General features: G+C 38.8%; 1 protein-coding gene across 3 annotated transcripts in view; it reads right to left on the bottom strand.

Annotated features, from left to right (window-relative positions):
* The window catches only part of CPO (carboxypeptidase O), a 169787-nt gene that overhangs the window by 94992 nt on the left and 61923 nt on the right, over positions 1-12872 (bottom strand). For 2 of the 3 annotated variants that reach the window (XM_004033114.5, XM_055380418.2), the window contains exon 3: positions 2720-2777. The exons of the other annotated variant lie outside the window; for it this stretch is intronic. The gene's annotated coding sequence lies outside the window, so the exon portion shown is untranslated. The remainder of the gene's footprint in view (positions 1-2719; positions 2778-12872) is intronic. 3 annotated transcript variants of the gene reach the window in all.

The following is a 12872-nucleotide window of genomic DNA, read 5'->3' as shown; positions in this document are numbered from 1 at the left end:
GCCACACTAATAGCTCTGAACCAATTGCTTTGCATGAGATTCTGGGCTAGTCCAAATGACTTTGCCAAACTTCAATTTCCCATTTTAAACACAGAACAAATAATCATTTCAAAGTGTGTGTAGCATTAGAGCTATCAAGTTGGCTCATTGGAAAGAAGCCAAGGAGTTTTTATCCTCAAGAGTTTTCTGATACGATTCAGAGAAAGGCTTGATTGGCCACGTCTGTAACACGCCTTTCCCTCTCTGCCCCTCTCACCTTCAGAGTGTGCTTTGCCTCATCTCCTTGCTCATTCCTTTGGAGAACACTGAGCCATCACTTCACTGTCTTCCCTGTTTGGCATATCCACCAACAGACCCGACATGGCCACAGAGGATTAACTGTTGATATAAATTTAAGAGTTCCTTTGACTTTAGATGACTCTCTGTTCTTAAGCTAGCTACTTATCTTACTTGGATAAAAGATGTGCTATTTGTGGATAATCAAATGGTAGATTTTGCTGAAAGCAACCCTAAAAACTGTCATTGGGATCTGAAATTAAAATAAAGTCAAAGCCCAGCTGATAAGAGCAGCAGTCATCAAAGGGTGTTACTAACTCTGAACTATCACTGAGTAAGGGATCACTTAGTCAAGATTTAAATATCTGAATTTCTAAATGATACCATTTGGAATCGATCCTTTTCTGCTAGTCAGCCAAGTGAAGGAATAAAGAGAAAGTTGATGAAAACATTCTTGACTACCTGTTGGAAGGAATGGAAGGAAACTAAAATTAAGTGGGACTATTTTAAAGACCATAAACTTTGCTAGCTGATTTTATACTTTAATCTCATCATGACATCGATATCACTGTCTGCATTTTAAAGGTACAAAAACCTATATTCTGAGGTTAAGTCACTCATTCACATTCACAAATCTGTTAAGTGACAAACCCAGAATGCCCCAAACTGAAAGCTTTAATACAAAGATACAGTACAAAGCAAGCATGCCCACTTTTACCACTTCTATTCAATAATACTAAAAGTACTAACAAAAGCAATTAGACAAGAGAAAGAAGTGACAGACATCTAGATCAAAAAGGAAGAAGTAAAATTACCTCTATTTGCAGATATGATCCTACATTTAAAAACCCCAAAGATTCTACACACACACAGGAAAAACTGGTAGAACTAATAAATGAATTCAGTAAAGTTGCAGGATACAAAGTCAACATATAAAAATTAATAGCATTTTATATACCAAAGAAAACCTAACTAAAATGGAAATTAAGAAAGCGATCCTATTTATGATAGCATCAAAAAATGCTTAGGAATAAATTTAACCGAGGAATTAAAAGCTTTGTACACTGAAAACTATAAAACACTGATGAAAGAAATTGAAGGAAAGAAGAATAATGGAAAGATTTCCTATGCTCATGGATCAGAAGAAATAATATCGTTAAAATGTTCATACTACCCAAAGCAATATTATGTGGATTCAACTTAATTCCTATAAAAATCCCAATGGCATTCTTCACGGAAATAGAGAAAACAATCCTGAAATTTGTATGGAAACATAAAGGACCCTGAATAGTCAAAACAATTCTGAGAAAGGAGAACAAAGTTGGAGGCATCACATTTCCTGATTTAAAGTGATATTACAAAATGATAGTAATTAAAACAGCATACTAGTGGAATAAAAACAGACACATAGAGCAGTGGAACAGAATACAGAGCCCAGAAATAAATCCAAATGTTTATGGTCAACTAATTTTTGATAAGGGTACCAACAAGGCACAATGGGGAAAGAGCAGGCTCTTTAAGAAATGGTACTAGGAAAAATGGATTTTCACAGGTAAAAAAATGAAATTGGGCTCTAACACCATATACAAAAATCACTTCAACATAGATAAAAGACCTAAATATAAGACTGGAAACCATAAAACTCCTAGAAGAGAACATGGAGAAAAGCTCCTGGGCATTGGCTTTGGCAATGTTTTTTAGGTACCACATGAAAAGCTCAGTTCACAAAAGCAAAAATAAATAAATGGGAATCTATCAAAATAAAAATCTTCTGATAGCAAAGGAAACAATGATCAAAATGAAGAAATGGCCCATGGATTGAGAAAAAATATTTGCAAATCATATGTCTGATAAGCTGTTAATATTCAAATTTATAAAGAACACATATAACAAATAACCTTATTTTTTAAATGGGCAAAAGACCTGAATAGACATTTCTCCAAAGAAATAAACATTGCCCACAGGTATATGAAAGGGTGTTCAACATCATTAATCATCAGGGAAATGCAGATTGAAGCCACTGTGAGATACCACCTCACACTCATTAGAATGGCTATTACCAAAAAGTCAAAAGACAACAAATGTTAGTGAGGCTATGGTGAAAAAGGAACTCATACTCTGTTGGTAAAAATGTAGATTGGTAGAGCCATTATGAAAAACAGTATGTGATTTCTAAAGAAATTGACAATAAAACTACCATATGACCTAGTAATCCTCCTTCTGGGCACATCCAAAGGAAATAAAACTAGCATCTCATAAAGATATTTGCACTCTCATGATCATTGCAGCATTATTCACAGTAGCCGAGATACGGAAACATCCTAAGTGTCTGTCAACTGATGAATGGATAAAGAAACTGTGACTGATACACACACATGCACACACACACACACACACACACACACGGGAATATTATTCAGCCCAAAAAAACCCAAGATCTTACCATTTGGCACAATGTGGATGAACCTGAAGGACATTATGTTAAATGAAATCAGCCAGACCTAAAAAAGGAAAACATTGCATCATCTCACTTATATGTGGAATCCTAAAACAAAAACAAAAACAAATATTCAGAAGTAGAGAACAAAACAGTGATTGCAGGGGAGAAGGAAATAGGGAGACTGTAGGTCACAGGACAAAGTGGCAGATATGTAGGACGACTAAGTCTAGAGAGCTAATGTATAACATGAGGACTATAGGTAATAAAATGGTGCTGTATTTGGGATTCATGCAAAATGAGTTGATTTTAGCAAAAAAAAAAGGTGATAACTACATGAGATGATGAATACATTCATATTGTAACCTTATTTTACTGTCTATATGTATCCCATAACATTGTGTTGTTGTATACCTTAAATAAGCACAATAAAATTATTAAATAAATAAATAATACATATATATCAATTAAAATAGACTAAAACATATTCAGTTAGCAGTGACCATAGTTTTAAGTATCCCTGTTGCTCACATTCTCCTCACTGAGAAGTAATAATCATTGGGCCAGGCGTGGTGACTCACGCCTGTAATGCCAGCACTTTGGGAGGCCGAGGCGGGTGAATCACCTGAGGTCAGGAGCTCAAGACCAGCTTGGGCAACATGGGGAAACCCCGTCTCTACTAAAAATACAAAAATTAGCCAGGTGTGGTAGCATGGTACTGTGGTGGCGTGCTTCTGCAATCCCAGCTACTCAGGAGGCTGAGGCACAAGAATTGCTTGAACCTGAGAGGCAGAAGTTGCAGTGAAGTGAGATTACAACATTGCACTCCAGCCTGGGTGACAGAGTGAGACTCCGTCTCAAAAAAAAAAAAAAAGTAATGATAATGACAATAATGTCTCATGATGTTTATTGAATGATACTTTATGTAGACATCCTACCAACCATATTACCTGGATGTCTGATTTTTGTTTTCATTTCCACCCTGTAATGCTGGCTTATTTGATAGCTCTATTTAACAAATAAAGATACTGAATGAAGCTTAGATTTAATGTCTTGAACATAGTCACATAGCTAGTAAGTGGTCAAGTGGGGTTCTACCACGGAAGGTCAGATTTTGGTCTTTAACCTTAGCATCTATAAACAAAGACATGCTTTTATAATATTATCAGCCAACACTTATTACAGGGGCAAGTGATTTGAAGCATATTTCCTGTGGTAAAAATATTCTCAACATGGCTGATTTTTAGCTATCAATGTGAAATTACTGGCTTACAGTGCACCTGAACATTTAATAATCAGTGCTTTTGTTCCTGTACTGACCAGCTATATGCAACATCAGACATGCACTTTGATGTATTAGGGAAATTTGCTTAATGATTCCATATGTTAGAAAGGCTGAAATGCTCACCTAATATGTCTCAGAGCCACGGGGTTAGAGTTGGGTAACACTGGTGTGAACTAACCTGGTTAGTTGTGGAGTAAAACCAGTACTTGAACTCAGGGTCTTGAACAATGAGAGACACTTAGGGAGGCAGCAAGGCATCCCAGGTGCAGAGTCATGAGCAAATAGGGGATGTTTGGGAGACAGTGTGATTAGACTGGCCCAGAGTAGTTTGGGATGAAGAGTCTAGAAAGGAGCTCATTTGACAGAGGAACATCTCATTTAAGGCCTTAAATGGGTGGGAGACGGAAGCTGAGGTCTTCAGCTTCCTTGGGTTGGACTGTGGAGGAGGCAGTGGTACCCTTCCAGAGGGCAGCACCTCTGGGCAATGGCATTTTATGTTTTTCTGTGGATCACTCCAGGTGTTCAGATTTGTAACTTCACTTTCAATTAAAATCCTCATTCCAGTGGAGTTGTTTTGTATGCAGATATGAATGATATATACTTGAAATTAACTTGAATCAATTTTTTTTTTTTTTTTTGAGACAGTCTCACTCTGTCACTCTGTTGCCCAGGCTGGAGTGCAGTGGCATGATCTTGGCTCGCTGCAAGCTCCGCCTCCCAGGTTCACGCCATTCTCCTGCCTCAGCCTCCCGAGTAGCTGGGACTACAGGCATCCACCACCACACCCAGCTAATTCTTTGTATTTTTAGTAGCGACGGGGTTTCACCGTGTTAGCCAGGATGGTCTCGATCTCCCGACCTCATGATCTGCCTGCCTCCCAAAGTGCTGGGATTACAGGTGTGAGCCACTGTGCCTGGCTGAATCAAAAATTTTAAAAAGATTTTCAGTGCCCTAAATTTGAAATAAAATAAATGAACTCACTTTCACTTCATTTTTCAAATGTTAGTCCTTAGTAATCTAAGGACTAAACAAAAATGCTCAAAAACAAAACAGTTTGTGTTATTTCATATTCTTGTCTGGAATTCTGTTGCATACGCAGAGATGAAAACCCCCAAAGTGGAACCTAAGCTCAGCAGCCTTAGCAGTATTTTGCAAGAAATGGGGGATTTCAAACACCACTTGAGATCTTCGTTCCCAGAGGAAAAGAACCCCTCATAACAGTGTGTCATGCTGCTCTAAGTCGCCCTTGTTGGGTGAAGCTGCCACTCTGATATGCAATTCCAGCCCGATTCAGCTGCTTTCTGGAAGGATTATTGTCCATAGATACAGCTGGAGATGAAGATGGAGCTGAAATGAAGACCCACTTTGTTTTTCTGGGTCATTTTCTGTGTCAGAGAAACTGGTCTTAACATATTTTGCACTAGCAACTAATAGGAGACACTCAATTCACAATCAACTCAGGAGAAAACATCCCCCCTCTCTTGGAGTTGCAAATCCTTCGCCCAAATGCAGGCATGTAAATAACTAGAGTAACTAGAGTCAAACTCAGAGCCTCAAGGGAGGGAGTTCATAAACACTGTGCAAAGTGGTTTATAAATGTCATGTTATTATTTCTTAAAATGGGTTAGGCAGGTGTTTATCCATGCTTTTTTATAGAACAAAATGATTTTGCATTCTCAAGTCCTTCTCCTGTAGACTGGAAATGGTTACAGGCTGTCTCCAAAGGAGAAAATGAATGCATAAGAGTGCATCGCATGTCAGAGCTGGAAGGGGCCTCAGCGTTCAGCTTGCCCAGCCAGCTCATCGTGCTGAGGCCAGGAGAGCTGAAGTGACTTGCCTCGGGTCACATTGTGGACGCATTACTCGATGCACTCAGCCTGAAACCCAGCGACCTGCTCTCAATCCAGGATGATTTTTGTAACACCCCAGGGGAAGGAATGTTAATTCAGGCAAGCAAGTGACAGAGTGTCATGTAGCTACCTGGAATGCTAAATCTAAGTCAATAATGCCACTATATTTTGAAAACGTAAATATAGAGGTTAGTACACAAACAATACAGATTGATCTTTTAAAGAAAATAAAAATATAGATAAGAAAAATAATGAATGGAAAATGAAATAATCATCTTACCACCCGGAGAGAGTCACTAATTGAACCTTGGTATCTGCATCTCTGAATGTTTCTATCCTTACTTGTGCTTATAAATGGATTCTTACACACCTGAGACCGCACAATACACACTATTTAATAACCAGCTTTGCAGCATATTTCGAACCTCTTTTCAAGTGGATGTATCTTCATCTATGTTATTTTTTTGTGACTGAGCAGCATTCCATACCATGATTGCTCCATGATTTATTAAGCCAGATCCCTAATGTGAAACCTCCATGTTCTTTTGACTTTTCACCACTAGAAGCAACAGGGACATGGTGTGATCACTAAATGGGCTCAGCCTCTTTCCCGTTGTGCTTCCTTAGAGCTATATCAACATGGACTTTTCTAACCTCTCTGAGCCATTTTTTCAGCTAGCAATCATGCCTCCCTCACAGGGTCATTTGATATCTTAAGGCAGGGAACTTAGGAAGTGCTCAACATAGGTTAGTTTCTTTAGTTATTACTTAGTTATATATTTTGTTATTATTAAAAACTCATCCACAAAAAATCTGTATTGCTAAATTTTAGGGTACATCCTTATTTCCTAGGAATGTCTTAGAAATTGTATTATTAAATAATAAAATATGTATGCATTTTTCACATTAATTGCTAAGTTGCCCCCTTAAAACACTGTGCCAAGTCATTTTCCCATGAAAAGAAACAAGAGGGCTCATTTCCTCACACATTCTGCACACTGGCATTATAATTTTTTTTATGATCTTTGCTAAATTTAGTTGTTAAAAAGATACGTCATTATTGTTTTAATTTTATTTCTCTGTGTTTTGGAGACATTAAAACGTGTTGACCATTTACATTTCTTCTTCTTCTTCCTTTTTATTTTTTTGACTTGTCTCTGACACAGTTTGATCTCTCTGGAATTGGTCATGAAGTTCACTTAGCAGCTGCTTTAGCCGTTTGGGTCAAGGGGGAAAAAATAGTCCAAAGACTATAAGCATCCTGAGGGCAGGAACTTGGACTGTTTTCCTCATTGTGATCACTCTCTATAATGGTTGCTTGTGAAATGTATCCAGTAGGCATTGGTGGAATGGCTAACCGAACACATGAATAGATGGATGAATGATGGGTGCAGGACCATAAGAATGGTTTCCTACAGTAGTCCTGCAGCAATTGCCATGACATAGATCTCCAGTTTGCCCAGTGTTCCCTTCATTCCATTTAAAGAAAGATACCTAGACAGGAACCACATGGATGGTGAAACTCTCACTACTAGAAACTCCACCCCATTGCAAAGGTTTTCTTGGTATTCAAGCACACAGGCAGCTCAGATTTATAGATAAAGGGTTAGAGGAGGACAGCCTGAGTAAGCAATAAGTGTTCATCAAATAAATGAAATTATCTTTAATTTTAATTGATAAATCAAATCTATATCGTGCACCAACCAGGCAAAGGAACGAGGCTCTAGAGGAAGCAAGTCTGTTAGGAACATAGAAGGAGCAGCAGTGTGTGGTGCTGTCCCTATCCTCAAGTTCCTTCAGGGCTTTCAGATGCTACAGGAGCCAGGCAGGTAAGTAACTGTGGTAATGCAGCCAAGTGAGGGAGCACAACCTTGATTTAAAGGGGACAGTCACTCCTTAGCTCTAGACAAGTGCTGCCTTACCAAGAACATGGGTCTAGAGTTGTCAGACTCGGAAATGTTATGTGAAATCTCCTGACTGGATGTTGATTCAGTTTTTCAAAACATTGTGTCGGGCAAACAAAAGGTTAGATCTGGCCCATGGGGGTAGTTTATAACCAGGAAGCGGATGGCTCAAAAAAAAAATAAAGCAGCCAACCAGCACATGAGCATGAGGAGGACAGGTGGTAAAATGCAGGGGATGCTAGGGAGGAAGTAGTGATCGCAGGGTGAGGCAGTTGCAGACAGAAGTAAGGCATGAGCTCAGTGGTAAGGCAATGTTTGGATAGGTTGAAAGGATGAAGAAAACATTGAATGAATTCCTCAGTCTTTAAAAACCTACGACCAACAAAGAAATGGTGTGCAGAGCATGGAGGCAGAGTCAAGACAAGGCACATGAAGCAAGTGGTTAAATAATCCATTGTGAATACTAGGACCTGGTGAATTCAGCAAGACATTAGAGAGCTACAGTTTGGTGAAAATAGCAAACCCAAGTCCCAGGAGGACAGAGAGTCCTGTCCAACCTCCTCAGCATCACGGATGCAGCTCTTACCCTTGTCCCCCTGAAAGTTACTCACTATACCTCCAATTCTGGACATCCATCAATAGGTGTGGTGTGGTACCCTCAATTAGCCTCACAAAAATCAGAAGACTCACAAGCCTTACATTGCAGAATTTGTGCTGGCAGACTCCCATGCTACCATTTTCCAAACTGCTTCCCATCCTCTTTCTCTTTAAACAGAGACTCATGTATGATGTTATATTTTTCTGTTTGAAAATGCTCCAGCTGAACACTCGCATGGTTACCATGGCAACTATCAGGTAGCATCGTCTTGTGCCTGAAGCTGAGACTGCCAGCAGGAAAGCCAATACAGTAGTATATTGTTTCTTCCTGGATTAATCTTTTAAAATGTAGCCTATAGTGTTCCCATAATATATTTGATCAGAAGCTTGAGTGGTTTATTGAATTTAATGTGCCATGGCTCTTCTTTGACTGAGCAATCCATTCAGTAGTAAGCCTTTATTTTGAATTTTCTCCTTTGCAATGATAAAGTGCAGTGCCTACTTTAGGGTATGTTTTGTGATTTCTAAGATTCTAAGAAAGAAAATTGTTTTATACATACAAACAGACTCTGCCTTTTTAATCTCACATTAGTTGAAGAATTATTCATCTTATTTTGACTGGATTCAGGTGGGCTGTTTGCCAAACATCTGATTTCTAGATAGTGAATACATCATCAGAAGAGAGCTAATATATTTCTGTGCCTGGCAAACACTACAAGGAGGCAAGAAGTAAAAGCCAGCTGGTTCAGCCATAGAGTGGCTATGAATTCCAAGTCCTGTGAAATGTACCCCTCCACCTATGTCCTAATAGAGTGTCCATGCCTCCCAGCCTCTCTGAGTGAGGTAGGAAGTGAAGAAGGCAGAGGATAGAGGCACATTTACTGCCTAAGTGGAGTAAACACAGTGGGCCAGCATGGATGGAAGTGTTCTTTCTTTAGGATCAATAAAATGAGAGGCTCAATTGTTTCAGAAAATTTCAGAGTAGACTGGGGACCAGAGGAGAATAGGGCATTTTTTTTTCTTTTTTTTTTTTTTGAGATGGAGTTTCACTCTTGTTGCCTAGGCTGGAGTGCAATGAATGGTGCTCCACCATCTCAGCTCACTGCAACCTCTGCCTCCTGGGTTCCAGTGATTCTCCTGCCTCAGCCTCCCGAGTAGCTGGGATTACAGGCATGCGCCACCACACCTGGCTAATTTTGTATTTTTAGTAGAGATGGAGTTTCGCCATGTTGGTCAGTCTAGTCTTGAACTCCCAACCTCAGGTGATCTGCCTGCCTCAGTCTCCCAAAGTGCTGGGATTACAGGCATGAGCCTCTGCGCCCGTCCAAGAACAGGGCATTTTATTAAGAGTTGTTATACTTGTGCTTGGACCTTTAAATGTTTGAGAGGAAGGTGGGTAAACACTGGAATCCCTTGAGGCTATGCTTTTTTGAGTGTGAAACTATTCAGGACAGGACTGGATCACGTGGGTAAAGTTTGATATGCAATAGAATTTTTTTAATAGAATTTTTTCTAACAATTTATTGATATATCAAACTATTAACTAATTATAAAATATTTAAGGTTATGCTTTTCATTCAATGGATATAAGCTGGACACCTCCCCTGCTTTGATTTTTTTAAGATCAGTCCTTAGGCACAAATAGTCTCATCACTGGCCAAAGAATGAACTTTTTCTGGTAATTTACTTGAGATTATTATTATTAAAAGTAATAATGTTATCATTACTTTTTAATAATTTAATGAACACCCATAAACTCATCATCTTTTATTCACAACTTGGTGTCTTGTGGGAGGCACAAACATGAGGGAAATGGATCATTCCTTTCAAGAATCTTGTGGTAGGCTGATAATGGCTCTTAGAACTGGGGAATTTATAAAGAAAGGGAATTTATTACGTGCAGTTCTGGAGGCTGAGAAGTCCAGTGTTGAGGGTGTCACATCTGATGAGGGCCTTCTTGCTCATGGAGACTCTCTGCAGAATCCCAAGGCAGTACAGGGTGTCACATGGCAAGGGGGTAAGGCGGCTGAGCTTGCTGGCTCAGGTCTCTCTTCCCCTTCTTATAAAGCCACAAGTTCCACTTCCATGATGACCTACTAATCTATTAACCTATTAATTCATGAATGCATTAATCCATGGGGATTCATGGGCTCTGCCCTCATGACACAATTGCCTATTAAAGGCCCTACCTCTCAACATTGTCACATGGGGGATTAAGTTTCAACACAGGTTTCAAAGGGGACAAACATTTGAACCATAGCAGTAGAATAATGAGCAGCTGGAATGGCAGCAGCTCTCACTAGCACTTACTGAACATCTCTGTGCTCAGCATTTTACATGCAATATCTTTTCATTCCCCCAAACAATACCATCAAACAGGTATTACAATTATCAGCACTTTATAAATAAGGAAATTGAGGCTTAATGTGTTAGAAAAATTCCCCCAAATTCTGCATGTAATTAGTGGTCATTCAAGAGATTTAAGTAACTAAGTATTAAAAAGATCATGGTTCACCCTCTACCTCACCTTTTATATAATTTAAGAAATACACACACACACATGCTGAACTCTAAAGTCCAGATCATTCATGTATGCCAAAATTAAAATATCTTCTTTCTAGATTTTTCTAATAGAAAAATTCTGCATAATTTAATTGAACTTTCAGCTTTCTGTATCCTTGTGGCCTTTGCTTTATGAGTACTGTAAGCCATACATCGTTTGCCTAATAAGAAAACTGCTATATGTGCCTGACGCAACATATTTTATACAAGAATGTGTAAAATATATTCAGGAAACAGGGAGTAGAGCAGTTTTGTGATGCACAGATGTTTGCATCAGAGGGACATGGGGGGAAAAACCCAGAACTTTCATTTAAGCCAGATTGTGAAGAACACTGAAAGTCCAATCTAAGGGGTCTGAACTTGATCCTGTAGTTAGAAGTTGGTGGGGGTAAGTAAGAAAAGATAACCTGACTAGTAATTAAGTAATTAAACTAGTATTGAGAGTTTGGGGTGCAGATAGTGGCAGATTACAGGGACTCAAGGAAAAACTAGGCAGTGTGGAAATGGAAGCAGAGGGGATAAGGCCCTCATTGGAGGTGCCTGGAAGTGGAAGAAAGGAGACAAGCAGAATGGTAGCAGGGATGGGCAGCAGCAGGTCAAGTCACGCTCTTCTCCATAGGAGGGACCTGGCAGATGTGGGGCAAAAGAAGATGGGAAATAAAGCTAGTAACGTTTAACAGCCCCAGGGTGAAAGCAGAAGCTGTGCCTAGATTAAAAAGCAAATGGATTACACTGAGTTCAGTAATTCTCAAAGAGTGTTCTAGGAGGTTCTGTAGTATGCACATGTCCTTTGGGGAGACTAAAGTCTAATTTCAGAGAAACGAATGCTGTGACAATGTCTGTTCTTTAGTTTCTCCATGAGTCAACACCTTCATTCACAAAATATTTCAGTAATATTTAAAGTACTGAGAATAGGAAGTATGTGTTTCCTTCTCACCCTGGCCCAACTCTGGCTCCTGGGATGCCCAGCACAGAGGTTGTGTTTAATCAAGGTGAGCTAAAAGAATGAATGGTGACTAATGGCCTGACTCTGCCACCTAGGAGTTTGATGATCTTGAGCAAGTCACCTAAGTCTGTTTCCTGGTTTGTGAAGGGTAATAATATCCAATTCACAGGATTCTTGTGAATTACCAGGTAATGAATGTAAAGCATATAGCTGACACATAATACATAAAGGTCCTATTGAGACAATGGCTTATTTTGAGTTTTGGGGTACATGTGCAGGATGGGCAGGTTTGTTGCATAGGTAAACGAGATAATGTTTTGAGAAGCCTGTAGCAGAGTATTTAGGACAAAAACTATGAGTCAGTCACATTTGACTTCCAGCCCATTTCAGCTGCTTATAATCTACATGACCTTGGGCAATTTATGTAGCCTCCCTAAAACTAGTCTTTCATTTATGAATTGTGGCTAATAATATTTACATTTTTAGGGATGTCATGAAGAGTAAATGAGATATTATATGTAGGGCTGACTGTTCTCTCCTTTTAAATTAATATATAAATTTAAATGAATATTCTACTTTTAAATGGAAAAATAAAATTGAAATCTCCAATAAAAATTGTTTGGATATGTTCTCTTATTTTTTAAAATTAACATTGCTTTGATTTCTTCTGTACTTTTCCAAGTTCAAAAAATAAACAGTGATACACTGACAAATTTACTGTCACCTCTTTTCTAGATTTAAAAAAAAAAAGCATTTTCTACTTCTCTGTTCTGAGCGGGGCAGAACTTTACAAATTAACATGTAAACATAATAACATACAACTCCATAATGTTCCTTATTCTAGTCTCTCTCTGGTTGGTTTCAATTCTTCAAGGTATATAAAACTAAAAAGTTTCACACTTTCTATACCCCAGATGATGTGAGACAAATGGGAAGGATAGCAAAAAAGATTTGAGAAGATTTTAGAATGTAGATTCTCACAGTTCACACCGCCTCTGAGTGCCAGTCCATAATA

Source organism: Gorilla gorilla, chromosome 11 (assembly GCF_029281585.2).
Source record: "Gorilla gorilla gorilla isolate KB3781 chromosome 11, NHGRI_mGorGor1-v2.1_pri, whole genome shotgun sequence".
NCBI classification, from domain to species: domain Eukaryota; kingdom Metazoa; phylum Chordata; class Mammalia; order Primates; family Hominidae; genus Gorilla; species Gorilla gorilla.
The sequence above is the reverse complement of the archived record's forward strand: the minus strand, read 5'-3'. Positions and strand labels throughout refer to the sequence as shown.